At 44.4% G+C, this 26787-nt stretch overlaps 1 protein-coding gene and 1 long non-coding RNA gene across 2 annotated transcripts in view; one reads left to right on the top strand and one right to left on the bottom strand.

The window, feature by feature from the left end:
• LOC118206445 (transmembrane protein 132C) overlaps nt 1-26787 on the top strand; it is a 126810-nt gene that overhangs the window by 2885 nt on the left and 97138 nt on the right. The gene's annotated exons all lie outside the window — the stretch shown is intronic.
• LOC118206448 lies at nt 3908-7376 on the bottom strand. The gene is made up of 3 exons (XR_004761194.1): nt 6901-7376; nt 6644-6746; nt 3908-5438 (listed from the first exon to the last, which is right to left on the bottom strand). It is a non-coding gene; the product is annotated as an uncharacterized LOC118206448 (long non-coding RNA).

The following is a 26787-nucleotide window of genomic DNA, read 5'->3' as shown; positions in this document are numbered from 1 at the left end:
AAGACTTTCTGTGAAACACTTAAATATGTTTTAAGGCTTCAAAATTGCCGAATCACTGCCCTAGAATCCCGTCAGATTATATCTCGTCTGAAAAAAAAAATGAAATTGTAGTCTTTAAAATGTAATCGGAGAAAATAACTATTCAGAGAGGAAATTGAAAGTAACGACTGTGAGAGTAGCTCTCAACAGAGAGAGCGGGTCTGATAAAGAAAAAGAAGGGTTATGTTTGCCTCTGGTATTAAGCGTGGGCATCCAACAAAAACTCATTCATTCCTTAAAACCCAGCATGGGAACCAGCACCACGGGGCACACACCAAAATGAAAGTGCAGCTAATTTGCGCCTTGAATGAGAGAGGCCCTTCTCCACGTAGATGTGGGAACGTCAGAAACACTACTGACGCATGTGACTGAGTGACCACTGCGAAACTGCGTATGGATGTCGCTAAGCCGCTGAGAAGGGTTCTTCTATCTTTGTTCAATTTTATAAATCTGCTCAATTTTTGTTTATTTTCACACCGCTGAAAATGTCCACTGTACACCACAGTAAATGCCCCCCCCCTTTAATGGCCTGCAATGTAAGGGTCAGCTTGCATGAAGGTGATGCCCATTACCAAAGCTGGGATTTCAGCCTTTTTTTATCATGGAGAGAGAGTGATGAACCTCTAACTCCACAAAGACATTGGTGGTTTTTGTTTTGGCTGTAATGAGGGCACATTGTCATTCAGAATGCCATATTACTGAATGTCACATATCAGCTCTCTGAACCGCTTCACTCAGTGACCTTTCATTGCAGTATGCTGATTGTGTTGATTTTGCGTGAGAGACTGTGCTGCTCTTTCAGCCCTCGCAGTCAGTGTTTCCTCCCAAGTGTGGCCATTTCTTGTTTCCCTGAAGTCGTGCTTATATCTCCTTGGCAGCAGAAGCCTCTCGCTATGCTCCGTGCTAATCCATTACCAAGATTCATCTTTTAAGATCTTTTAAGTTCTTTATATTATTATGAAAAAGAGAAACATCACAAGTTTGAAAACTAACCCCGCAAAAAAGATATTGTAATTTCTCCAGCACTCTGTTACACTGAGAGAATGAACATAGCCCCCCCTCCCTTTTTTATCAATGGTTCATTAAAACTTAAAGAGATTTATTTCTTCTCTTTATGTGCATTTGGGCCGAGTCCAATTGGGGTTCATCTTCAGAAAGATGCCTATCAGCAGACTCTGGATCATAATTAAAGTAATTATTACCTTCTCATGTCTCAATGTGGAGCGGTTTCAAAAGACACAGCAGCAGAGATATTTTCATCTCCGTCCACAATGCTGTTTATCTCAGGTCCTTCGCTAGACTCTTTTAGACTCTTTTAGACTACAATTCCCTTGGTGACATCAGAACCGTCAGACCACTTTAGCTTCCGACCCACCTGCTTGAGCCACCCACTTATGTTATAATTTTGCCTAATACTTACAGTCAAATCCACAGTCTGTTGCCTGAGTAAATATAGGCTAGCATTAGCTTCAAGAGCCCAAATGATTCCTGCACTAGACTCTGATGATGAGTGCTCAATGTATTTTGGAGGAGCAAGGCTTTTTAAAGAAGGGAAACACTCAGATTTTATGCTCATAAATTCAAAATCCTTAATATATTTTTTCTTCTTACAGTACCAGGAGGGGGGTTTCAGAACCAAGAAATAAGCGATGATTAATAAGAAGCTGGTATTTTCATTTGCATCAGAGAAAGAAAAGTCAAAAGGAATATTAAATAAGCATGGCTTTTTGAAAATACTTTTCTTGCTCGTCATCACACCTTTTATTGGAATGAGATAAGCCACTGGACACATGAAAACCTTTTGAAAAAGTTTCTTTTCAAACGTGCCCCCCCTCCACCTTCCCGAAAAAAAGGGGGGAAAAAACAACAAAGACTGAGACCAAAAAGAGCGAGTGAAAATGAAAGAGAGAGGGGGGGCTACAGAAGAAAAGCGAGGCAGCGAGCGAGCAGCGGGCAGAGTGGGACCAAGCGTAGAAAGGTGCCCCCCTGCCAGGGAAGTTGATGAATACGTTTCAGGCCTCAAGCTGGGCCTGCAGCTCTCAGCAGCTTGGATCCCACACTTACACTAATCAACCACTGCGAGACATCCATTCCACACACAAATGAGGGAGGCCAGGAAACGGGGGCTTTCAACCAAGACCAGACACTTTGTGTTCTTAATGTTATAATAATAATAATAATAATAATAATAATAATAATATCATCATCCTCCTCTTTATCTTCATCACTATTATCATCATCATCATCGTAGAAAATATAACAGCAACACCATCAGCGATGATAATAACAATTATAATAATCATACAATTCATTAATGATGAAAACAGGCCATTCTGCTTATCAAGGCTCATAATTTATGCATCAGTACTTATTATAGGCTAGTAATAGTAGTCAGCATAGTATTGATAGCCATAGATTTAACCACAGTGGCAAAAATGATAGTCTTAGTAGTAAAAGTAGCTGTACTAGTAATTAATATTTTATATATACGTGTCATTTTGGTGTTTGTGAATCAGTACTGAATTTAAAAGAAACGTCTCAGTATATCAGTTTATGGAATGTGGCATGATTTTTTGCCAAAGGCTTTCACAGAAGTGTCCACAGGGAAAGATTAAAAATAATCTATAGATTTCTTTTGCCTGTCACATTGAGTTGCTATCAGTATTCCCTCTGGTAACCACATATAGGCTAAGCTTTGCAGCTTTCAACAGAGTACTTTTTGGGATCTGTTTCGCTGACAAGAAAAACAGGTTTTTAAAGATGCGGTAAAAGTCATTTTCTGTCAGATGACGTGTGTGGTTACAACATTAGTTTTTTTTGTGTGTGTGTGTGTGTGTGTGTGTGTGTGTGTTTTGTTTTTGCTGGTTATAACCCTATTTCAGCCATGATATATGAATGAAAGCAGAATAAAATCAACCACCCCAACAGCAGTGGAATCGTGAAGCTCCTATATTTGATTACAGAAATAGAACAAGAAGGAATTTTGAATAATAAGGGTACTGTGGCATGGCATCAGTAAGCGGGTTATGGAAATTAGATTACTCTATCGCCTGCTGTGGAACTTAATCTCTTCAGTATCGGCAAGATCCCTTGGTGAAACGGAACCGTGTCCTTCACTCGCAGGCTGTTCACGCCCCTGTCACTCTCAAGTTATGAAAATTGTTTTCTCAGCCCGGACAGAATAAACAATTAACAAAAAAGCGTGCGTGCCTTTGAAATCCTACCTGAGCATATCACCATTAAACCGTAATGATACCAGCAGATCAAGCCCGTGTCTGTTTATGAGGACACAGTCTTGGTTCTATGATTTGGGAAAGAGCAAGGCGAAAAGATTAACGCCGTGGATTTTTTTCTGCGTATTTCAAAGCACGAACATGAAACAAGAAAGCCAACACAAACAACCTGGCTAAGTGATTGTTAATCCGTTAAAAGATGCAGGTTGACAACAGAAATTTGTCCATATCATGCAGCACGCGACGAGGCGTTGAAAAAAAAGTGTGATTAATTTTGTTTTAGCGCGGCCGGTATTCTGCTGTCTTCGTCGGTGTCAGCGTCAATAACAGCATGCCCAGTCTGTGTGGGATCAACAGTGTGGCATGGACCCACTTTAACTGACAGGAAAAATGTGTCAACCGTTGTCAAGCTCTAGATCGTAGTCCAAGTTTATTTGTTTGTCATCATTAGTAAACCGATGACACTTTAATGTGTCTTAATGTGCTAGCAGCTGCGGGGGATTTTCGGTAGATCTCTGCTGAAATAATGTGACTGAACCACATCTGCAGCGATTCACAGTGTAGTCACGGTAAGGCAACCTCACGCTTGCAAACACATAATGTCCCCAGTCTTGTTTTCAAGGTAAATGCAGATATGAATGCGCTGGTTTTTATTTATTTATTTATTTATTTATTTATTTATTTATTTATTTATTTATTTATTTATTTATTTTCTTGGAAGCTAAGTTATGTTAATTATGAAGGCTTATAAAAATAAATCCAAATCTTTGGGTATCCATGCACAAAGACCCCGCCTACTTCAGTCTTCAAGAAGGGGGTAATCAAAAGCTGAATGACTTAAATACAGCAGCCTTCCCAAACAGAGAACGCACATGGAAAAGGCTCATTCCATCCATGATAAACTGAAGGGTTTCTGCCTTTAATCTTTAAAAGCCCTAAATAGCACCATTATCTCCACTTACTGTGGCCTTGACCAAAATTAAGGAGCGTCTTTGAACTAATAAGTGGAAACAAATGGATGCAAAGATAAAGATCCTTCAAAAAGCTGACAATGTCTGAAGTGGACATCATCAAAACTCGCCCATTTCTGTACAGGCATAACATGTACATAGACATATTTGGTTACTGGCAAATGCATATGGGCCATCTGAAATTTATGTGATTCAAACATGTAAAATAAGTCATGTAAACAAGAGTGATGCCTCCTGAGTTGATGAATAGGTTTCATAAATGATCTATACCTGTGCATTATCTATGATTTCCGAAATTCATTCACCTAGGAATCGGAGAGAATACTCTGAGAGAAAAGCAGGTTACATAATGCAGATATTGATCAACAAATTGATCTGTTTCATTCGATAAATAATCATGTCGCCGACCTTGCACAGTCATTATGCCTGAAGGCCAAGGAAATATCTTCAGGTTTAGTCATGCCCAAAGCTCAGATTATGAGCCTTTCTTTCGCTCGATGTACTTAGAGTTCGATTCAATTAACTTTTTTAGATGCAGGGAAGCTTTGAAGTTTCGGCAAAGAGCAGAGGAAGTGGGGGCAGAATTTTCTCTCTGCTAAGTGTTTTTAAATACACACAGGCACAATTTTGACATAGTTTTAAAAGCAGCACACTGGTGGTTCAATGTGGTTTATAGTTTTAACAGCAACACACTGATGGTTCAGTGTGGTTCATAGTTTTAACAGCAACACACTGGTGGTTCAGTGTGGTTTATAGTTGTAACAACAGCACACTGGTGGTTAAGTGTGGTTCACTTTACACCTGGCAGCAAAAGCCCAATTTATGTCAAATGTTTTATTCTTAGCTGACAAGCATCCTGTGAGCCCACAGTCAGCAGAGCGAGCTGGGAGGACCAGGGAGACTGAGTAATCATGACAGAACTCAGCTATCAGAGCACCGTCAGGGTGCTGGGCAGATTAGCCACACACTGGGGGGGAAAGGGCTATAACTCACTGGCTAAGTCTGGTTATCTCCTACTGTACACTTTTATGGAAATTTCAACGTGGAAAAATGAGACATTGTAACTTGCTCATGCTGAAGCTATTTTATCCCACTGTACACCTTGAGGTTGGTTCTCTTTTGTCGTTTTCTTCCGGTAGACAATGGCGGTGTTTTCTTACTCCGTTGAGATCGGTGACTGGATGGACAGCTTGAGCTGTAATGGGTGTAAGTATTTGATTTAGAGTTCTGGGTCAGCAGTTGCAGGACCGGATCATGTTTGCTTTTGTCTGATATGGCTTTGAGGTTTGCCCAGCAATCCCTTGGAAATGGGGAATGGAGCAGTATTAGAGATGTGCTCTTTATCCCGTTAGCCTTGACCTGCAGCAATACGGCTTCTCTGCATCGACAACTGGAAACACTGGTTTACAGACTGTATTTACTGAATGTCGTGTCGTCACAGCCCTGCTGGGACAATGGCAGGAAAGCCTTGTGTTCACAATGTGCTCCCGTTGAGGCGAAACAATCCCGCTACTGTTTTCTGTTCATACCATGAGAACACCATGGCCCTTGTGAAATGACAAAATATAAAGCAATGTATTGTATGTAAAGTGCTGCCAAGAGGCGTAGTTGATAAATGCACTTACGTAGACTGAGCCCCGAAGCCTCGGGGTCGAGCCTTGGTCTTTACTGTATGACCCCGGTGATACGCTACCCGTTGTCATCAATGAGAGGAACACTTCCTATCCATTCTGTGCTAACTCTCTACTGTAGGCAGTAGATGAGGAAATAGTCACTGGCTCATGGCCAAGTGTATTGGAAGAGTCCACAAATTTCAGCCGGAGTTACAAGTGCAAGTATCATACTGTTTAGGATGCTGTAATTCATCCCGCCATGTTTTGTCTTCTATTCTATGGTCATTTGCCCCCCGTAGCCAGCAGCAGACTCTGTTGAAACCAGCCTTTCACTCTCTATCATTGTACTGTTACATCAGAGTACTCTCAGAGGATGAAGGTGAAGCTCCCTATGTGCTCCCAACACGAAGACTACATTCACTTCCAGCACAGTGCTAAAATGTTTGCAACTACTACTTCCTTCTTCTAGAGTAGTGTTTGGCAAAGAAGCAATCCCTTTGCTGTCAATGGATAAAAAACACAAGTTGTGTTTAAATCCTCACCTCAGCTGAAGGCTAAAAGTGTTTTGGGAGTTGTTAGTTGAAAGAAGGCAACGGATAAACCTCAAGCCCTCCCAAGGTTACAAGGATTGAAACAACCTCTGCTTTTTCTGCACAAGATATTATCAGTGTCGGACACAAGCAATATGTAACACCACGATACAAGCACTACCAAAGGATAGTCTGTTTGGTTTGTACCTTACTGCTAATTTTTAAAAACTTTAAAAAATTTATACTCATTAATTTACCTCTCTAATTGGTAGGTGTCACACACTTGATTGGAGACAGACATCTTCTCTTCTCTCCCTCTCAAGTTTACAAGCCATTTTTGGAAGGAGAGGGAAGCTTCACCTGCCAAAACAAGAGAGAACATGATTTATCTATCCAGTATGTTTCTGAGGGAGACCTGTAGACACAAGGAACACACAGCCTTGGGTCAGACAGGGGCAAAGCGAAAGCCTACACTCAGACAACAGAGCAACAGATCACAAACTTCTCCATGCACCTTGAAGAATGTGCTTTGCCTGCGAGTGTAAACACGAGCGGGCTGTTCTGCCGTTCCGTGTGTTGAAACCGGGGCGAGGAAGAACCGCATGAGCGGAGGAGTTAATGTTGACCAGAAAAAATGTCCTGCAGAGGGGCTCCCCCCCTCCGAGCAGGTCTCCAATAGGACGCCATGTGATCTTTCTAAAGTCAACAAAGAGACGGGCCACAGCTGGGTTGCAGGGGAACACAGAGCGGACGCGTAGCAACACCCTCCCGCTGGGCTCACCGTGAGCCGAGCGCCATTCATTCCCACACGGTGCCTTTGGTTATTTATCTGTGCCTCTGTACCTTTCAGAGGGAAAAAAGGCGGGCGCTCGGTATCGGGGCTGCACAAGAAGAAGAGGGGGAATCCTCTAAGATTGTTTATGTTTAATTGCACAGGCGGTCAACCCAATCGCAGGAAACCTGAAACCGGGCGATTTCGCCTCTCTCTCTCTCTCCGCTTTTGGCTCGCGGTCGGTTCGGGGGCGGCGTGGAGCGCTTTGACGCAGCCGCCGCCAGATACGTTGACGCCAACCCTGATGATGCAAGCTTTTCATCCCCCCAGCCTCCGCCACCCCCTGCTCCCCCCTCACCCCCCCCCCACCCCAGCCAGCGCACACACCCCTTCTCTCCTCGCAAAAAAAAAATCTGACAAAAAGCCCTGCCACAAAGGAAGTGCTTCTGATTTTGCTGCCACAAAAGATAAAGTTGCTCTCTGCGTCGCCGAAACTGTGTCAGGTTTTAGGCTGGGGTTTTGCCCTTTATGCCTCTCCTTATCCGAAGCATGATTCTGAACAAAGGTGCATTGAAGCATTTTCTTGCAGCAAGAATCTAATAAGGAGGAAGGGGGTGGGGGGGTGGGGGGGTGGTGTGGGGGGGAGGCGGCGGGGGGGGGGGCGGGGGGGGGGGGGGGGCTGAAGCAAAAAACGAAGTGAGCATCAAAGGCGTGCAGGCTCAGCATGACTGGCATCGGTCTGAACTTCCAACCCAAGACACACAGCATGCTCTTCAGCGATCCCTCTTTGCGGCAGTCCTCGGCAGTAATTAAAACCATCATTCCCACCGCTTCAGCATCTCATTAGCAACAGGACCTTCTCGTTTTATCCCCTGTTTGTCCCAAAACATCACATCTCCAGATTAACAAAGGAGAGCTGTACCAAAAACACACTTTTGTAACATCTTCAGGCCAATTAAAATATTTAGCATTTAGCCAGGGTGTACACAAGCTGCTCCCCCGCTCAGTCTTCACAGAGAAAAAGAAAAGACCCTTGCGGTCAAATGTTCTGTGATTCCCCATACATCTGACCTTTTTTTCCCCTTAATCACTGTTCTGACATCTTATATCTTGAAAGTCTGAATAATAATATCACCATCTTTTCAAGTTCTGAGTGTTCCAGTCACAGTGGATGTTGTGGTGTTAGTTTAGATAAGAAAAACAAAATGAAAAGAGCAATAGCAATTATAGTTCCTCTGTGCTTGGTGGAGCCCTCAAAGAGCCCAGTTTCTTTTAACTCACAGACTTCCAAAAACTTCACAAGTCTCACTTTTAAATGATGTTTAACCGTCCCACTGTGACCAGCATCTTAAAAGCCAGCTGATGACTTAACAGACTAAATCTTCTGAGATGGAATCATTCAGTGCACAGATATACAGTATGTTACTGCTGAACATGCCAACTGAAAATAGACAAACTGTCCCATGTGAATCAAAATCCTAACTATTACAAGAGTGGCCTACGTTGCACATATCTGGAACAGACTGTGTGAAAAATTGAGCAGAGTAAACACAAGCAAAGCCATCTGAAGCTTGGAGAGTTTGGTTCTGAAGGCTGCTTTGAATGGTGTCAGCACTGCATACTGTAGCTCTGGTCAGACTGAGTGCTTTGGCTGTAAATAAAAAGGAAATCATCCGGCTACATTTAATCCTGTAAGAAGCATGACTTCGTCTGAAATACGTAGGGTCTGGTGAGTATACATTTCCATACGTTTCCCTATCCTGCCCTACACAAATATTAACCTGAATTACAATTTCACATCCCCCATGGATGCACAGGGTGCCGCACGAGACTCAAGCTCATCGAAAAGAGGTTTTAGTTGTTATTTTCCTCCGCATAAATCAGTTACACTATGATTCAGCTGCGTGTGGAACTAAACTGAAACCTTAATCCACTGCATGTTATTAACCTACTTGACACCCCAGCCAAGGCATTCTTCCATCTTCAAACGACAAAAAAGGAGACCAAAAATAAAAGTTAGAGAAAAGGCAGGAGATGTCACCGACGGCAGAAAATGGCTGCATTCACATTAAAGGCCAGACTCAGAAAAAAATGCTTTAAAAGGAGGACCATGGGGAGAGAAGATATCGTACTGGAATATTGTTGAAATAAGCATATCAGCATAAAACATTTTTTGCCATCTATCACTTCAAATTCTTATTTGTTTTTCTTTTGTTTGTTTTTTTTATTTTTATTTTAAATGAAACTATGCATACCGAGTGTCATTCTGTTATCCGACAGCTTACAAATGACGGGTTACGGTGATAGTAAACTGTCATATCATATCACGGATATGAATACATTTGTGCCATAGTGGAAAAGGAGAGGGAAGAAGTTTCTGTTGAACTGCTTGTGAACTCCCGGACAGGTTGTGACAATTCTGGCAGCGCAGACCCATCAACTTCACAGCGACTGTTCAAAATAATATCACCTCTGACACAGTGAACATATACTTTATGGTACATTTGTGACTGACAGTGGGGCCCTCGTTCTCTCTGAAATGGTACTAGTATCATTTGTGCAGAGAAAAATCATTCTGTATTCACCTATAGGTCTATGTTCAGTGTAGAGTTTGATAAAGCATACCTATCCTACAAACATTAGTCTACAGGTTAATGATGGCGATTAAATGACCATGATGTATGATAGCGCTAGTTTGTAATTATTTTTTTGTTGTGTTGTGTCGGTGGTCGATTGCTTTGTGCTCTGCAATTTCAATGGGGGGGAGGGGGATATGCGGGGCTGAATGAACTATGTTAAATAATTACCTAATGAGTCCATTGTCCTGATAATTAACGTCTGATCTTGTTGTTCATTAACGCTACGGGCAGTCCGCGCCCCGCTCATCTGCCCTTTTCATCCGCCGATGTGTTCAGCTCAATTACCGAACGACGGCTCCGTCTCGACGCCCCCCTCGCAGAGATGCGGCGCCGCAGTCAAACAAGGGGGGGGGGAACCTCCCGATCGGAGGGGGCATCCGGGCCCCCGAGAGGTCGGAAATCGGGAACACGCTCGTCTGTTCCCGACGCGACGGCGGCCGTACGCCCGCGCGGCCGCCCCCGCGATTCCGCGTCGCTTCCCGCTACCTGCCCACCTCACTGGATCAGCAACAAAGAGATTGCTTGATTCGGATCATATCGGCCCTGCGCAGGTGTGATGAGATTAAGTGCTCCCCTATTGCTTCTGTCAGCGAAACCAAGGCTGGCATTTCACATTTTTGGCAGTCATAATTGTGGCTTTTGCCTACCAGTGGCATGGCATATTTGATTTACATTTTTAATGATGCTTTGTGGCAGGGGTTCAAAAGGAAGGGCTGCTGAAATATGTGATTGCCTCCAGAAGCCAGTATGTGGCAAACAATCCCCCCTCCTCTCTCTCTGTCTCTCTCTCTCTCTCTCTCACTCACACACACACACACACACATGTACATACACAACCCCACAACCCAAATAGCGCCCAAGAAGATGAATGGCCAAATGGCGGTAAACGGATGAAATGTCGAAGCGCAGCTCGATGTCATAAAGAGTAACCTGAAATATCGCCTGAAATATCACCCGCCACTTCCCGGCCCAGCACCCTCATCCCAGAATGTGACGCAGGAGCACGAGGGAATCAAAGAGATGCCGAGCAATCGCTGAATCTCCTTGCATTGTTTGTTTACCCGACACGTGAGCGTTTCTTCTGTCTTTTTTTTTTTTTCAGAACAGGTCTGGTCTTTTCTGAAACCTCCTAGTCCTGCTTTTCTATTTCCTCGTCCCCGTTATGAGTCAGAGAAAATTAAAACTGAACTACAAGCTGGTTCCCAGCCAAACGCCGTTAACTGACTTTCTCTCTCTCCCTTTTTCTTTTGAGAACCCTTTGATGTTAGCAGGGGGGCTTGTGCTCTCTCAGTGATGGTAACGAATGATACTTTAAGCGATTCTTTTTTATCCGGCTAGCTTAATGAAAGATTAATGGGTTTGATATTTTTCCTTGTTTATGTTTTATTTAAAAAGTAAGCCATGGTCCTTGGAACCTGTTAAAAGCTCCTCTCCAGCCCGTCTGATGATTTTACGCATCAGCGGAGCCCCCGTCTCTCTCCCCTTGCATGTGCACCCAAACAAAAGCATATGCGCCAGTTGTGTCTCACAAGCGCGGTCACCCCCGTGCAAGGGGGTGTCCTGGTGCACACTCTGAGTTCACCAGCGTGCCAGTGAGGACAGCTGAGGGTAGCACGTGCACAAGGGACACACTTGGGTCGCATTGTCTGATCCTTATTTGTCACACGGTCCCACTGTAGCTTCCCTCTGTCACTGTACTCCTGAGCTCTGCAATCAAGGAAAAATACATGTTATTTTACACACAGGTGAAGAGATGAGATACTATGTTGATGAACGATATATGATCATGATATGAGTCGTTACCATGCGTCATTTGATCTTAATGCTTAATTTTCTGTGCACCTGCTCTTTTTTTAAGGAACAGTGTAGGGCAAACTCATGTCTTGCCATTCTGGGTCATGTCCTGTCTCTGAACTGAGGGAGATGTTGTGTCTCCCCGGATTAAATAAAATAATAATAAAATAAATATCTTCCCCCAGCATTCAAAACCTCCTTCTATTATCATAAACTGCCTGAGTGGTTTATGGCAAAGCCGGGGGAAGTTGTGTCTAACTGCTTTCATAAGCCTTTCATTTGAACATGGTATCCCATGGTAGTCTAACATGGTCCTTAGTGCCACATTTTTGTAATTAGAAACAAACAATGGTTTTTATTGGAACAGCAGCAAATGTTACCCAGAAATCATACATACACAAGCATTTTTTTACATATGGTCCTAGGACCGTTTCACATGCAGCCTTAGTGGTGTTTAAAGTTATTTTTGGAACTTTTTTTAACAGAAAAATTTACATCCCATGACTGTTGAAAAAGAGCCAGTGACATGTGGAACTTATGCCTATGGTAGTAACAGCAGTAATAATAATGGTGGTAGCAATAGTACTATCATTTAAACTTCTCTGTGGGCTATGAACAGTCTCTCAAAAACCCATAAAGTAACACATGCAGTACAAAACCTCTAAAGTATAATAAAATATAAATATACAGTATGTAGTACAAGCCTTAATTAAGCTCCCATATTACCATGATAAATTTCTTAGCTGACTTTGTATGTATACAGTGCTGTGAAAAAGTATTTGCCCCCTTCCTGATTTCCTCTATTATTGCATATTTATCACAATTAATGGTTTCAGATCTTTAGATAAAATGTAATATTAGACAAAGGGAACCTACACAAATCACATTTTTTAAATTACTATTTCATTTATTTAATTAAAAATGTTATCAAACACCCATACCACCCATGTGAAAAAGTAATACCTCCCAAAATTTAATAACTGGTTGCACCATCTTTAGCAGCAATAACCAACCACTACAATTTGATATCAGTCTTTCACATTTAGCCCACGCTTCTTTGCAATTTTTGTGCATGAACTGCTCATTTCAGGTCCTGCCACGGCATCTCTATTGGGTTCAAGTCAGGACTTTAACTAGGCCATTCCAAAACTTTAATTTTGTTGCTTTTCAGCTATTCAGTTTTGGATTGCTTTTGTGTTTCGGATCATTGTCTTGCTGCATAACCCAATTATGCTTCAGCTTCAGCTCATGGACAGATGACCGGACATTCTCCTTTAAACTTTTCTGGTTCAGAGCAGAATTCATGGTTCCTGCAATAATTACACATTGTCCAGGGTGCAAGGTAGCAAAGCATCATTTTTGACTGTTTTTATGATGTTCTTACTGTATAAATTCTGTATTTGCTTTAAGCTAGACATAAAAGGACCCATGTCACCCAACTTTTTCCACTTTTGACTCATTTGTCCATAGGACATTATCTCAAAAGCCTTGGGGACATCCAGTAGATTTTTTGCAAATGTAAGATGAGCATTGATGTTTCTGTTGGTTAGCAGGGGTTTCCACCTTGCTACTCTCCCATGACTCCCATTTTTGCCCATTCTCTTTCTTTTTGTGGAGTCATGAACACTGACCTTAGCTAAGGCTAGAGGGCCTGCAGTTCTTTTGATGTTCTTCTGGGATCTTTGTGACTTCCTGGATGAGTTGTTGCTGCACCCTTGGAGACATTTTGGCAGGCCGGCCACTTTTGGGAAGATTCACCACTGTTTAAAATGTTCTCCATTTGGAGATAATGGCTCTCCCAGAACCGTAGAAATGGCTTTGTAACCCTTTACAGACTGATATGTTTATTTTATATATAACTTTTTTCTCATCTCTTTTGGAATTATGTTTGATTGTGGCATGGTATGATTCGTTGTATGATTGTAGAAACTTTGTGGTGACTATTTTCGCTCTGATGGTAATGATGATGGTGGCTGTAATCAAGCCTGGCTGTGTTCAATCAGCTGAATTTAATTATCAATTCAATTTGGTTAACTGGTTGATTAAGCAACTAAGAGGCCAAATTCTTTTTCACATGAGTGATATGGGTGTTTGATAACCCTTTTCTTTAAATTAAATATTCAATAATAGAGGAAATCAGGAAGTGGGGAAATACTTTTTCAAGGCACTGTATGCACATTATGGTAACATGCTTTAGTCACATACATGGTAACAGAAGACTATTGTTCAGTGTTCATACAATGTATTTCACTGAATGGTACCTTTAAAGAGGTACTCTGCCTGTTTTATATAATAATGTGTTGAACAAGAACATTGTTACCATCCATTCTTTCGTATCTAATCTCTAATCAGTTGAACCATCACACTTCTAAGTGCCTGTGTAACCACTTTCTCCTTTCTTCATACAGCTGTATTGATAATTGGATATATGGCTTAGGCCTAAGCTGCATACCTTGCTTTTGTAGAGCAATCAATTCTGAATCTGCCCGTGTACAGTTACCCCATGAGGACATTTTTGTTATTTAAACATTTAACTTGAAAGGACTCTCTACTTATCTGGTCCCCTGAGGGCCTGTGTGATTGTACGGCAGGCCACATATTGTGCATTCTCTCGGTGAAAATTCTAGAAAATTGTGCAAGAGCCTGCAGCGTAAAAAGAAAAAAAAACACGTTGGGAGACCTTTCAGTGTTTTTTTTTTTTCGGAAAGAGATTTACAGAATTCGTATTTCTAGAAATTGTCCACCTGCATTGGCTGTAACAAAACTACGGAAACATGTTTGGAAACATTTTAACACATGATTACTCATGACAAAGGTGATGATTAGTGTAGTTTCCACTCTTAAATCGTTCTGACTTGCTGCAACCAGGTGCAAAAGAATGTTTGTCTCCGTATGTAATTTGAAGCAGAAATGACAGTGAATCATCTGATGGTGAAAATTTAAAGCATCTCCTACCTGCCCAAAAAAAGTATGCGCGTTTGTGTGTGCCCTCATTTGTGTTTACGATAACTGCTTTCACATGCTGAAATGTGAATAATTACATATAGCCTAGTTAAGCTGGCGCGCAATCAAATGAAAATGGAACCAAGCTTATCTAAACAATGAAAGCCAGTAGGAGTATATCTCGTTGACCCATCAGTACGCCCCAGAGGGTGAGGAAGATAAGGGCGTTAGGGTGTGTGGCAGACTGCCGGTAACTCTGAAAGTTTCACGCCGGCTGTTTTGGTCAAGCTAATTGAGCGGTTCCAGTGTCGGGGAAGTAATGGCTGCCACATGGAGATTACAGGGGCCGGAAATAAGCCTCAGCGCTTATCATCTGCATAGCAGGGGTGGTAAACACTACCAGTAGAGCGGTGAGGTCCTTGGCTCGTATCACTTACTGGGAGAGGAAGACTTTACCAAATTAGAGTCAAAGAGCAAATGGCTCCCGTCGCCTTCCTCTTCTCTCCAACGTTTCTGTTGTTGCCAAATTATCTGTTTACGAAAGCGTGATTGGGATTCGAAGTAAGACTCGCCCTGGAAAGGAATACAGAATAGTATGAAAAAAGAACGTGGAATGTGATATTGCAAAGATTACAAAGATAACTATAGGCATGTTGCAGACATTTCTTTCTTGTCTAAATGATGTTGTGAGATACTTCTGAGTAACTGGCATTTCCTTTGAAATGAAAAAGATCATACAACTTATGATGAGAATCAGAGTGCGCCTGTGCTAAGCTTTATAAAAAAAATGGAGAGAAAGCACTACTGATGTGCTGGAATTCTATTCTAGAAAACATAACATCTGAGAGAGGGAGCGAGGGGGAAAGAGAGAGACAATGAGCGAACAGTATGTGTGCATGCACATGTGTGTGGTAGAACAGTGTGTATATGGATGAGTGGGTGTGTTCGTGAGAGACAAATGAGCAAGATCATAAATGAAAAACACTTCAGAGTTTGTGTGAAAGTGACAGGTGACAGTGTGTGTGTATGTATGAGAGAGAGAGAGAGAATGAGAGGTAGAGAGATATTGTGAGGATAAGAGTATTGGGAGAGAGACAGGTTGAGAGTGGATATGTGTAAGATGGGGAGGGAGAGAGTGAGAGAGAACAGCTTGGTAAATAGCACATGAGAGAGGAGTGGAGCAATGGAAAGAGGGTGGTGCGTGTAATTTGTGTGCAGCTTTCAAGAGAAGCAAATCCTGTTTTTTTTTCCGTCTGTAGCAGAGAGCTGATACTGTCTCTAAAGCCATGTCTGCTTTTTTCAGCGGAACAAATGATGTGTGAATCTAATGGTAATAAGGATTTCTTTTGCCTTTAAGAGAATGTGACAACGCTGCCAAACTCACAACTTTCATTTCCTTTGTCAGCACCCTTTTCTCCCTTCAAGTAATGTGCAACTCAGCATTTTCTCTTAACTTGCTGGTGAACAGGATCTATCATAGTGGGCACCTTGCAGAGTCTGTGTTAGGGTCAAAGGATCAGCCGACAGTCCTCCAATCTGCTTTGAAGAGCTGTTCAGAATTTGCCTGTGTATTGCACATTGCTCAAGTGGTCTATTGTCCAAGAAGGAAGCCAGTCTTTTCAGAAAACACAGTACATCCGAGATAGGGAGATAAAGGTTTTACTACTGCTGCTACTACAAATATTTCTTATGTTACTTGTATTGTTACTTTAACTGCTAGTAGTACCACTAAAATCTTGAGTAAAACAACCTAATCAGATTTAGCAAGTATCACCAGTTTGATAATCAGGTAATCCTCCTTACCCCATTTTCAGAGTATTAACCTTTCTGATGTGTTAAATGATATGATAGCAATGACCACAATACCTCTCGCAAGCAGTCTCTGTTAACACTTTCATTTATCTGGCAATCCGTTTTTGTGTTTGCCATGGCTCATTGATAATAGCTGTCAAACAAACAAAGAATGCTAGCTATGAGGCTGGCATACCTATATCACACGGGACTCACATTGAAGTCAGCGGTAACGCAAGTCTCGAGAACACTGCCGGTTGACTCATCGGCGCCGAACCGGTCGGACCGGGTGCGGTCCTTGGCACGCCGGTCTCCGTACGCCCATGGCGGGGCCTGGAACGGCGCGCAGGGGAACGTGTCGCTGTTCGCGCGGCGCCCGTCAGAGTCGCTTCAGGGCTCCTGCCGCGCTCTCTCCTGATTTACGCTCCGGTCAGGTGATCGCCGAGGTGCCAGCTACCGGAGCTGACGGGTTCACCTGGGGTGAGGCGGTGGAGCGCGGAGGCATGCCCCGCGTTGAGAGTCGCCCTCTCGGATCGCAGCGATCACCGCGTTCTCCTCGCGCGGCTGACATGAGGTTCGACGGCATATTTTCCTGTCAAGATGTCACCGTCGTCTGGCAAGCCGGCAGTGATGCCATCAATCAATAGCGACTTGCGCAACGTATGAAACAAAAAGAATTTGTGAGCACAGAATGGACACGGAATGGAATGGAGCTGAAATAGAAAAGTGAGAAATGAAGTGCGATGGCACTTTGTGGCACCCAGGGCAGGTTTCTGAACACAGGAAGTGAGAGGGATAATCACTTCCTCCTCTGAGGAAGAGCGGAGGATGTGATTGGTTGTCACTTTGCGCTCCTTTGCCGCGGCAGTTCGACCTCTTTACGTGGATCCCGAGATTCTGGGGACCCACACCCCACGGACAGTGGCTCTCTCTCTTTTCGTGAGGGGAGGGCGCTCGTGTTTTTCTTTGTGCGCGAGCTGACAAGCCCCTGTGGGGAGATGGCCGTTTTTGATCTTTCCCCCATAGAGCGCGGGGCAGTCCGAGTCCTCGCCGCGGCGACTCTGAATCCGCGGGGCCTTTGTGTGGGAAAAGCAGCCTTCCTCGCCGGGCCCAGAGCGAAGCACGGGGGAGGCGAAAAAAAAAAAGAGAAAGCGCCCACATGACTGTGACGAAGTGCTGCTCGCTCGGCGTGTTCACCATGACAACCTCGCGGACGGGAGCGGGCTGCCGGAGACCCTTCTGCTTTTTTCGCGGGGGACAATGGGGAGAGGCAAGGCTGTCTTAACCCCTGTGACATCCCCGTTGTCACCGGGTCAAATCCTTGAATATCAATGAACTGACTCGCCCCCTCCCCACACCCTCCAAAGTCCCTACACTCACATGGGAGTCCCTCTGAGTCCACTCTGACCTCCCTTGACCAGAGCCTTCTACTCACTTCATTCATCTCAAAAGGCTATTTTCTTTAGAGGAAAAGAGCCCTTAATGGGGGTACATCCATCTCTCCTTGCTTCACTTTCAGTCCTCTCCTTCAATAGCGGGAATGGGAGTTGCAACCTTCTTCTCCTCACACCAGGGCCCAAAGCAACACCACCGCCTGAGGAACAGGAGTCAGACATTTTGTGTCAAGTTGTAGAGTGCTTTTTGCCCTTTGATAGAACTTTGCATCAACAAATAGCGCATGTGCTTTTGAAGGTCAACAATGGTACTTCAGTGCCTTGAGGGGGAGTCTCTGGTCAATATTTTGTGTATCCTCTGACACACACTCGCACACACTTTTAAAGAACGTTAGCATAAGAAAAGGTGAAGCGGGGAATGGCAGGAATTTCAAAAATGTTTTTTAGCGAGCAGAACTATTGGAAGCTGGATTGAAGGAAATTTTACTGAAAGGTACTGTACAGGGAATGTGCCCTAGGTAACAGAGAACAGCATGCGCAGGACCTGCCCTTGACTTTACTCTGCACAGCTGTTGTCCAGACAGACTCTGAGTGTGTTTTTCATGCCGTTGCCTTGTGCGATAAGTTAGCGCCGGCCAGCTCTTAGCAGATTACTCGCTCCCGCCATTGGCTAAATTGTCGTTATCAGGAACAGGAAATCTTAGTGTGTGCCAGCTTTCGGAAAGTTTAAATCTCCTCTTTTTTGCACTGATTATTCAAGACCACACAATCTTTTTTTAATCAGACATGTTCAAACTCAACCATGTAGGCCTACTTCAAATTCGCAATTCACAGATATCCATGGCAACTTACCCAGATGACATTTTTGCATACAATCCATCTGGACATTTACTGAAGTACTTCAGGTCAAGTACCTTGTTCAAAGGCACAATGACAGTACCCCAGCTAGCAATTGAACCCACAAGCATTGAATTATAAGGCCAGGGCCATAACCATTAGGCATCACTGTCACCCCAGTGTTAGCAAAGAATATTCTCTCAGACTCGAATCCTACCCAAATGGCTTCCTGCCTGGCGTCGGTCACACATCATTTTGGGAAACAGTTGTAGAGCAATTTATGTTGCATAATGTAAACACTGTTGACAGTTCACCAGTTTGTTCTGTAAAGTACTGTGTTTTTTGAAGGGATTTGTACTACCTGACTGCATCCTGCTAAAACCCTGGACACCAGAGATATGCAAAGCGGACCTATGCCCGGAACCCGAGGGCGAGCGAACACAACCGCTCGAGGAAACTGCAAACGACTGCGTTCTCACGGCGTCCCGCGAACAGCCCCGACGCCGGAAGGGGGCGACGTGCAACGTGCGACACGGCATCGAGGGGCCCGTGGCTAGGAGCCGCGATGGCTGTTGAAAACAGCGCTTCAGTCAGGGACTCGCTGACGGACAGGGTTCGGCGCCGCAGCCTGCCAGCGCCGCTCCGGAGAGCTGTCGCGTTCCGAGCTCTCCTTGTGCTGCGCTGTCATCTGTCACGCAGACGACGCGGCGTCTGCGTCGCGGAGGAAACGCGGGAGCCCTCGCCCCGCGCGCGCTGACAGGACTTCAGTCAGCCTCGCGAAGACGATTCCTCGCCGCTTCTCCACCTGTCCCGCCGTACGCTTACCCGCCGCGTTTAGCGACTCATCGCGCAAAATGATAACGGACAAGGAACATCCAGTGATCCTTATCTGCGCTGTTAAGCACTGAATTACACTGTGGTGTAGGGGGCCAATCATGTTTGCGATATGGTCTTGCACAAACGGTAAGCTAAAGTTTTGCTCAGGTGTGTTTGTGGACCAGTGTCTGGTTTTTATAGCTTTTTTCCCCTCAGAGTTTGTATATACTTTGACAGTTGAATGTGTAGCTTCCTTTCATGTGATCTGCCTTTGCAGTCTGTTGAGAGCTGCTTTAAGCACTCGTCTGTGTGAGCCATAGGCATTCTTCCTCGGCTGTGCTTGGGAGTGGTGCAGACCTCCCGGTGAGCTCTCCCTCCCCTCCACCGCGCTTCTCACACTGAGACCTGTCAATGGAGCCGCACTCCATTTTCAGGTCACAATGTCCCTTTCATAGTGTTCCTCGCACAGCCAGAGCCAGGCACAGCGCCCCCTGGAGCTGGGAGGACATTCTTCAGCTGGAGACATTCTGGTCAAACGCTTGGAAAAGTAAAAGGTTAAACTTGTATAGACACACCACCTTAATTTAGGAAATATCTGCTATTTAAATGGGATGGCTGGTTATATATAATTTACATTTGTGCAAGCCATTGGTATAGGGAGGAAAAACAAAAGATATACCACAATCCCTTACAGTTATTAAGGATTTTGGTCATATATTTAACATCCATAATTTTGATGTCACCATCCAACCTGTAAATTAAGGGTTTAAAAGGTCAAAAGGGGTTTATGAAGATGTCACCCAGTATTAGTGCCTAGATGTACATACTGTTTTTGGGGGAACAGGCATCAGACAATTATCACTGGCAATTAAGAAGAAAAACTTTAGAACTAAGAAAAAAAAAAAGATTTAAAACCACATTCAACAGATGGTGCCTATGGGGCATATCAAAATACAGGTTAAATTTTCCACAAACAAGTCCAGTATATCTAAATATCTTATTTGGAAGTGAAAATGAATCATAAATCCTGTTCAAATAAATGTGTGGCCATCAAAGTGAAGAGAGTCAACAGCATCCTCGTAATAGTATAATGAATAATCAGCCATTACAACAGGTTTAGGTTTTGGATTTTCCACATTATCTTATAAAGATGAGCTACACACCACTGTAAACAATATATTTTCATGTGCACAGAATAGTGTGCATAAAGTATGGTGGTGTTGAAAAAAAGGACCCAGGTTGAAAAAAGGAATTATCCTTTAAATAATGCTCTGTTGTTTCTTTGTGTGTTTCTCTGTTGCTTCGGCATGTGCTTGCATGTGTAGCCTATATCTATGTGTTTGTGTTTGCCGAAGAAGGTTTGTTTGAATGTTTGGGTGTATATGTGTACGGCCCTGTATGACGTGTGTGGTATACATGATATGTGTGCATGCTCATATATATTTGAATAAGAAAGTGGGGTGCCTGTGTGTGCTGTGTGTATTTGCATTTGTGTGTGCATGCATATCATGCATGTGGGGTGTGCTGTGCATGTCAGTGTACACCTGTGTGTGTAATTATGTGTGCAGGTGAGTGTGCCTGTTTGTGTGTGTATGTGTGTGTGTTATGCACATGCACAGGTGCATATGTGTATATGTTTCTGTGAGTGTGTATGCGTGCATGTGTGTATATGTTTCTGTGAGTGTGCATGCATGCATGTGTATATGTTTCTGTGAGTCTTCATGCATGTGTGTATGCTTCTGTAATCCTGCATGCATGTGTGTGTGTATGTTTCTGTGAGTATGCATGCGTGTGTGTGTATGTTTCTGTGAGTATGCATGCGTGTGTGTGTGTATGTTTCTGTGAGTGCATGTGTGAGAAAGAGAGAGGGTGGAAAACCTTCCCCAGCAGCAGCAGTAATGAGATCCTGGGCACTGGAATTCTGATGGGTTTTATTATCTGAACACTTTGCTGTGAGGATTAGGAGGGTGGCAGATTAGAGAGGCACAATCCTGCACTGCTAAGTCACCATGGCGAAAACCTTGCTTCCAGCTGACACCAGGCTATTCACATCCCCCCTCCGCACAGAATCTCAAGTCACTCTCCTTTGTGGATTCCACCCATTCTGCCTCATTTTAGCGTACGGGTGCCCATGAGTATTAGTTATACTTCTCCCTCATTTCTTAACGCTGCATTTCCTTCCGACTCCTCTCCTCCGTGATCAAACGCGCCGTGCGTGCCGCTCTCTGTCATAAACTTCCTGTCCCATTAAACCCCGCGCTGCTATCGCGGGTTGTTTTCCCCTTTGTTGCAGTGGAAGGGAGTTGCACGTTTACCCAGAGTGACCACTTTCTTGCGGTCTTTTTCCTGCAAGATAGATTAAAAAAAATAAAAAAACATTGTGGTGAAGGGGTGTATGAGTGGGAGTATTCGCCCTAACAGAAGACTAAAAAAAGCTCAATTTAGTCTCAAACAAAGCGGCAATACCAATACCGGTGCTGTGATGTATGCTATGTTATATTTGTGTTGTAGCCCTCTTTGCCTTTTAGCATTTTTGGAATGTTGTTTCAGTGGTGGAGACAAACATGTTTGTTGTTGCGACTACTCATTTGTCTCTTTGCCAATTCATTGGGTATTGGTAAAGAGACAAATAAGACACTGCAACAACAACTGCAGTTGCAACAATTGCAATTGCAGGTGCTTCAGTTATATTGTTTGAGAGCAATTCATCCCAAAAAACACTGAGAGAGAAAGGGAGATCCTGTAAGAAGTCTGCAAAGAAAGAGAGAGAGAGCTCCATGCAAATGGGGGAAAAGAAAAGAAAAACTGGTTTATGTAAATAGTGTGCTCTCTCTGCTGTTGATTCTGATCTCACCGCTTAACCGTCGAAAGAGGTAGTGCCTAGGAGCTGCTGCTGGAGTGTGTGTGTGTGTGCTGGGGGGGTGGTAGGGTGTCTGTTTGCAGTGGCTCTGAAGTAAGGGTGGATCTTTTTCCTGTGGACTGTAATCTGCCTGATCTCTAACTCCCAGCTGTTTGTTCCTTAACAGGAGAAAATGCAAATAAACATATTCGAGGCTCAGCACCTCGGCCGCTACCAAACGCTTGTTTGATCAGGAGACAGCATGAAAGACAAAGCACTATACATTTGAAAAAGGTGCCCCCCACACCCCCCTCCTCACACTCTGTCACTCCCCAGTCTGCCCCCACCTTATGGGGAATGTGCTCATTGTTGTCAGTGGAGAGATCAGATTCTTATGTAATTACCGTCAACTCTGACAGTCAAAGGGCACCGTGCTGCGGTGCAAAGAGAGCAGTGGGTAGGGCGTGCGTGGCTGCCGGTGGGACAGAAGCAGCACCTAGCGCCGCAAGCAGTGCGCCATCCAGACGTGCAAGACTGCAGCGTTCAGTCCGTGCGAGAAACACCTTTTCGCGTATTTGAGGTCAGTGTCGAAAGCGTCCTCTCGCGGTTTAAATCGGCCCTGTCCGTCCACACACACGGTTTTGAGCCGAACGGGCCCTCCGCGATGTTGCGTCCGCGTGCGCGGGCTTCCGCACGCAGCCAGGTTGGGTGACGACGCGAAGGTGCTTGGCAGGGAGAACGAAGCAGAGCAAATAAGTGGATTTACTCCGCGGCGATTCAGACGCATTTCTGTCACGCGAGATCCTGCCGGAATATTCCGGGCACTCGTTATTGCTGCGTCCCCACGCCTCCGCGCATGCAGCTGTCGCCGTCCCTGACTGCGTTAAATCCGACGGCCTGTTATCTGTCTGTGTCGCATTTCAGTTATTAAAGGAAGTGCATGCAAGGCATGATCTTGGGCCAGCTTCAGTACCGAGGCCTGAAAAATTATACGCATAAATAAGAGATTTCACCATTCTCATCATACAGCTAATGGCATTATCATGAATACCTTTATTTTCATTATGATTTAATTTTTTTCCCTTTCTGGTAAAATTATGGAAACATTGAGGATGCAGCATATCAAATGCTTCAACACATGCTGGAAATTCAGTTTTGAATGTTGTTCCCCATATTTCGTTATGTTGTTTTCTTTTAATCATGGTGGCATCTGCACTGTCATTTGTACTAGGGCCTCACAAAGTGTGATACATGCTATATTATTGCTGCTTGGTCGCTGATATGAGCAGAATTCATATCTGATCAGCTGAAACGCTGAAACACACTCACAGGTAACCTGCCTGATTTTTTGTTTAAATGCTTGTTAATACTCACAGTGTTTCTAACATTTATAGAATGTTTCTGTCAATTAAAGAGTTCTTAATACTGAGGCTTGAATAAAACAATTTTGACAGTCGATAATTTGGAAGGAGCTACTTCGGTTTCGAGCCACAAGCGAATTCCGGGTTTGTGCCTTAGTTTGACTGCCACCAGGTAGGCATAGGGCATTTCAATACCACCGCAAACCACCAGAAAAGTTCTTTATTTTTGTTTCATTTTGTTTTATTCTCATTTAATTGCGCTAGTGATCAGCCAGTAGGCTACCATGAGTGGTCACAGAAATGGCCATAGGCTTGGCATTCTCATTGAACCAGCGCATCAGGACGCATACAGTCGCCCTTTCCCCCAGTGACTGCTGGGATATCTCCCGCTGGCGGGTACGGGAGCTCGCATAGCCGCGCGCGCGCACAGAGAGAGCCGCGCAGGCAGGCAGGCCACGACTCGTAAACAGGTGCTGCGGGAGCAGAGGTGGATGAGGGCGCAGGCCGCCTTCAAAAAGCCTGATCAAAGGAAGCAGCCCCAACCGCCAGTCAATGAGACGCGCTGATTTATGTCACCTTGTCCATGTACTTTACAACTCAGTGGAGCGGCGAGCTCACAGCTACGCCAAAAGGTTTGGGTTTCACAGCTTCACAGCTTCACTGCCCCTCACCCCCCAAACCAACCCCCCCTTTGTCTTTACTGCCCCGTGCAGGCTGTGAAACAGGCAGGTCTCCTTTATTTTTGTTGTGTGTACGCTCCCCGCGCGATGACCTTTCTCCTCCGTCAGATACCAACAAGTCGGCTAGCCTGTAGGTTAACCTGCATAGTTCAGGCCTCAGACCAACAGGTCCTCACAGAGACAGAGAAGACTGTCAAAAGCACCGCGATAAACATAATCTCCGCAGTGCAGACTCATCGAGTTTGGAAAGGGGAAAGACAAAAACAAAAAAAAAAAGCTGTTGGTGAAATAAACTGAGGGAAATGGCTTGAACGGGCCCTCACTTTTTGAGGGAGGCCTCCTCTCAGTTTTAATTACACCGGCAGTTGCAGCTGAAGCCGGGCGCGCAGCTGCTGGAAAGCTAGCGCTTAGCTTAGCGGCCTACGGAGGGAGCTGCGCTGAAAGAGAGAGAGAGAGAGAGAGAGAGGCGTCAGCGGGGAGCAGCCGGCGGGGCCGTGGAGACGCGGATCTGAGGGCCGTCAGCCCCGGCCCAGATGCCTGCTGCCAGATCCCCCGCTAGGAAAAGACAAAAACCGGTGCCTCTCGCACAATCGCCAGGAACCACCGGGGGGTGGGGTGGGGTGGGGGAGAGAGAGGGCTGCAGCACTGACAGCATTTAATGAGCCCCTTGCCCCGTCTAATAATCTCGACCCTCCCGAAAACATTCCCAGTCAGGGCAAAAATAATAGCGGCAGCGCGAGGCGGAACCAAGCGTCCGCGGCGGCGGCAACACGGAGAGGACGGCCCCATTCATCACCGCGTTTCAATGCCGCGACATCTGAGGGGCGAGGAGTCGAGATATCAACCGCCTGGCGGATCCAGCACAAAGCATCTGCGACGCTAACTGTACAAACCTGAGAGAGGGAAAGAGACCTGGGCCGCTCATCGAATCGCTGGTCTCAAATGCCCTTCAGTTTTTACTTAGAAAAATATACGTTAAAATCCGCAGCTGAAGTGCTTTGAGACACAGAGCCGGATAACCTGGGGAAGGAGGGAGGGAGTGTGTGTGTGTGTGTGTGTTTGTAGGGTCGGGGGAGAGAGGAGGGTGGAGGGGAGCACTGTCATTTATATTTACAACCTTCTCAGACACCTCCGGGGCTGTAATCCAGGTGGCCCAGACTGAAACCCTCCAAAACATTCACATTTTTTTTGCAACACAAAGTATCTATAGACGATGCTCCACTTTGATTGGGCAGCAGCGTGGCAGTGAGTCATGTGTGTTTGACTGTTAAAACGGGTTTGGCTGATGTTGGAACTTGAATGCCCTGTGGGGGAGAGCACATATTTAGACTCATCCTGCAGTGCAGTGCATTGTACCGCGCATATACGATTTTATTCGCAGAGAAGCAGCTTGCGTGCAAATTGTTTGTTTGGGTCGAAAAGTAGTGCTTTATTTATTTATTTATTTTTAAGTAGTTTTCCGCAAGGAATGAGTGTGAAAATCTCATTTTCACACTCATTCCTCGTGAAAAACAAATAAACTTTGGTTCATCAAAGTGTGAGTAAAGGTTATGGTGGAGTGGAGGGTGTGGCCTAGCCTGGGGACAGTTCTGAGACGCCTGAGAGCTGTTGACATCAGCACAGTCAAGACACTGTTGCTTTACTCTGAGCAACATTTTAGTCATCATTACTTTTAATAGCAGAAAGGAAGTCATACCACATTTTTAGTTATTTACAGCTGTCATCCCACTTGAAATAACACCTCAACTGCCATTTTGTGACAGAACTATTAAATTCCGATTTGATTTGAATGCCTCAGGCAGGGTGTCTGGGCCAATAGTTTAATATTGATTTGGATTCCCTGTGCAGTCCAGTTCCCCAGTGAAATTCAACGCAAACGGCGCGGAAAAAGTTTCCACAGTTGTAACATCACCTAGTAGTAAGTGATTCCTTCTTGACATCTCTCTTCCCCTCTTTCACACGCCACTTAGCATGTTACCCCGTGCGCCAGTTATGCAACAGAAATATAATTTTTGTCAGTTGTAGATATTATGCAATATGAAATGTGCTCACACGCAATGCTCAGATGAATTTGCTGAAAAAAAATATTCAACGATTCAATCATATTAGTTGTTTGTGCAGTTTTTAGCTAACATATTTCTCTTGAAATATATATTGACAAGACTTTCAACAATTTATTGCCTGAAATATATTACATGCTGGTGAACCTCAGGAGATAATCTAAGGAAACAGATTAGATCAGAAAAAAAAGTACTGAAAGTATTTATATAATATATTGAAAGGTGCGCATTGATTCATTCAGTAATAAGACATTGTAACTGTATTTAACTCCCTCTTGCCATGTCTCTTCTCCTGCAGCCGTGGGGTGCCTGAGTCGAACAAAATCTCAACAGCATGAGTTTTGCTGTCAATATTTTGTTTCCCACTATCAAACACAATGATCCATTTATAAAACTGCCCATAGATCACACTGCACAATGATAAGACACATACATACCTGGAGATATGCAGCCTCCCTTGGCAAAGTATCTTTTT

The sequence above is a fragment of the Anguilla anguilla genome, chromosome 10 (assembly GCF_013347855.1).
Source record: "Anguilla anguilla isolate fAngAng1 chromosome 10, fAngAng1.pri, whole genome shotgun sequence".
NCBI classification, from domain to species: domain Eukaryota; kingdom Metazoa; phylum Chordata; class Actinopteri; order Anguilliformes; family Anguillidae; genus Anguilla; species Anguilla anguilla.
This window is presented reverse-complemented; position numbering and strand designations above follow the sequence as displayed.